This window comes from Rhagoletis pomonella, unplaced genomic scaffold (assembly GCF_013731165.1).
Source record: "Rhagoletis pomonella isolate Grant_MI unplaced genomic scaffold, Rhpom_1.0 Rhpom_scaffold_00008, whole genome shotgun sequence".
NCBI classification, from domain to species: Eukaryota; Metazoa; Arthropoda; class Insecta; order Diptera; family Tephritidae; genus Rhagoletis; species Rhagoletis pomonella.
This window is the reverse complement of record NW_023458562.1, coordinates 31,281,986-31,284,963: the sequence shown is the minus strand read 5'-3', so window position 1 is coordinate 31,284,963 and position 2,978 is coordinate 31,281,986. Positions and strand designations below refer to the sequence as shown.

Below are 2,978 nucleotides of genomic sequence, written 5' to 3'. Positions count from 1 at the left end.
TCCCATATTGTCTAGTGGTTAGGATATCCGGCTCTCACCCGGAAGGCCCGGGTTCGATTCCCGGTATGGGAAATTTAATTTTTTCCATTAGTTTCTTGTTAATATCTATTATTTTTAAGTTTAAATTTATTTTTTGTGTACTTGAAATAATATAAAAAACAGTTAAAAAAATAATGTTTTTAATTCAATAAATAGTAATTTTTCTTTTATATGTGCAAGTGCATACTTAATTTGAAAATTCCAAGGATGATGAAACATGGCAACATAAAAAAAATTGCAGCGTATTTAAAAAAGAGTCATCAAATTTGAAATTTTTGTGACTACGCTGTGATTGGAGTAAAAAGTATTACCAGACCACAAATAAAATAAATGAGCAAATAAATAGAAATTTTCAACTGCTTATACATACATATGTAGCTAGTTTCATGAAAGCAATTTAAGTGAAAACTGCCGGAAGGAAAAACGAATTTTTTCACTTTATTTGCTGGTTAGAAGTGCATAAGCGAACAATATGTAAGCAGAAGCCTGCAAGTATGGCCAAAGAAGCAGTAAGACTTTAATTTTATTTAATTTATAAATTTATAATATTTAATTCAATTCTTTCCACTTTAGTACTGGCCGCCAGGGGAAACTTTAGAGAATTGTTAATATTTTGCTTTACAACAAAGCGTAGACTTACAAGAAAATAAAGAACGTCAAAATAGCCTTAAGAAATTTTTACTAGCAACAATACCTAGAAATGTGACTTATGTTGAATAATTAAAGTTAATATAATTTTTCTCATTTCGGCTGCCCAAAATAGGTAAAAAGTAAAATACACCAAAGCTGCAGGGCAGCCCGCAAGCAGCTGATACAATTGCACCGGTGAAGGCAATTAAAATGTACCCAAAATAAATAAAGCACGTGAAAGCGAAAATAATAGCGGAAAATATTGTGAACGCTGCCACAAGGTGGTGGAGCTTGTCACCCCCAACTGCCCCCTTCCGCCACCCAATCCATCTCTTACAAAGGACCAAAATGCGTAATTGCATTCGCATGTTTGTTGGCTGCAACCCAACTGCCTTAGTTGCCTTCGGCTGCATGCTCACCGTTCCACAGGGACACATTCAGACCAAAATGAAGTTGTAAGTAGACAGGGGGATGCCCTCCTCCTTCCTGCCATTAAAGGAGCACAGCAATTGAGGGGAGTGCTGCTCTGATACCCGGAAAATACCGCAAGCAACAAAACCGCAAGACAAAGACTTTTTGGACTCAAGACCGAATTTACTGCTTTCAAGTGAACACAAGAGCATATCTTGCGTGCAATACAAAAAAAAAAGAATTAAAAAGAAAATAAGAAGTTCGACTTTGACTATTTGGTAGCAGCGCGGCAAGTCCTCCACAGGTTGCTGTTAGAAGTTATCAGCCCGTTAGACACCTCAGCGCAGCAGCGGCAGTTCCCAAAGGTATGCGTCGACTGCTCATTCAACCGCTCAGCTGCCTCCCACTTGTTATGCAGGGTTGTTGGCCGTTTAATCCTCCTAGCCAGTTGCATGCGGATTCTTCAGACAGTCACCTAATTTCTTTGCTGCGTTTTGAACACAAGAAAATACATATGTAAAGAGTATTTACCAGTCCAGCAGCTTGCTGGTTTAATTTATTCTTTCTGTTTTCTTTGTATTTGCGTGTTCAAGCTTCAATGGGTCTCTTCTTATGCTTGCACACTATTTAGCCGCAGGCTAAATTTAGTTTGCTTCCTTGTTTCAAATGGACTTTTCTTTGTCATGTGTGTGTTTGTTGGTTTACCAAATTATCTTTCTTGTATCGAGGAGGCATAATCGCAGGTTTTTATAGTCCTCTGTTTACATACAAATTTTATATGTTCGGGTACTGTTTAGAGTTAGCCTAAAGGCGCACTACACCATACCTACGCGTAAAACTTTAAAATTACTCTTTTTACATGAGGTGCAGTAGGGTGGTCCAAAGAAAGTAAAGTCAGAATTTAATGCTCTCGCCCCTAGGATTGTTCTATACCGATAAAATATACTTTTTTTATTTTTTCAATCAAAATATATTAAGAGTTCGCTCAAAGCGCTCAATGTTCCCAATGAATTTTATATATATAGGAAAAAACTATTTTTCGTGGAAATGGCATGTACATTGTCCTTTGAAATCTTTAGTTTTCAATCGCGAAAGTCTGCTTCTATTTAGGAGACTTCAAGGAATAATACCCATTTGTTTATTTAGCCAGTTTTGAGAACTAACTATTTTTATGGGCCCCCAAAAAACGTTAAAAAAAACAATGGGAGACCCATAAAAAATCGTTAATATTAAAAAAAAGGGTTAAATAAACAAATTGATATTATTTTCTTTAAGTCTGCTAAAGAGAAGTAGAGTTTGCCTATTTAAAGTATGGCTTTTCAAAGATTCTGCACCATATCAAATACATAGAAATCTTTGAAGGCTTAGAGCGACCTCTAAATATTTTTTGTTAAAAAAAAACAGGGATATATTTTTGTTCGATATAGAACAATCCTAGAGGGCGAGAGCTTTGAAATTTCGTATTTCTAATCCTCACACGATGTTTGGACTACCCTAATGTACATATATCACTAAATATGTATAAAATCGCAAATATACCTAATGATTACTTACGTTAGATTATGTTAGTCTCAGCGCGATTATACTTAAAAAAAGGGTTAAATAAACAAATGGATATTATTTTCTTTAAGTCTGCTAAAGAGAAGTAGAGTTTGCCTATTTAAAAGTATGGATTTTTAAAGATTCTGCACCATATCAACTACATAGAAATCTTTGAAGGCGTAGAGCGACCTCTAAATATTTTTTGTAAAAAAAAAACAGGGATATATTTTTGTTCGATATAGAACAATCCTAGAGGGCGAGAGCTTTGAAATTTCATATTTCTAATCCTCACACGATGTTTGGACAACCCTAATGTACATATATCACTAAATATGTATAAAATCGCAAATATACCT

General features: G+C 35.1%; 1 non-coding gene across 1 annotated transcript; it reads left to right on the top strand.

Moving 5' to 3' along the window:
* Positions 1 to 72, top strand: Trnae-cuc. Its single transcript has one exon. It is a non-coding gene; the product is annotated as a tRNA-Glu (tRNA).
* Positions 73 to 2,978: the final 2,906 nt, after the last annotated feature.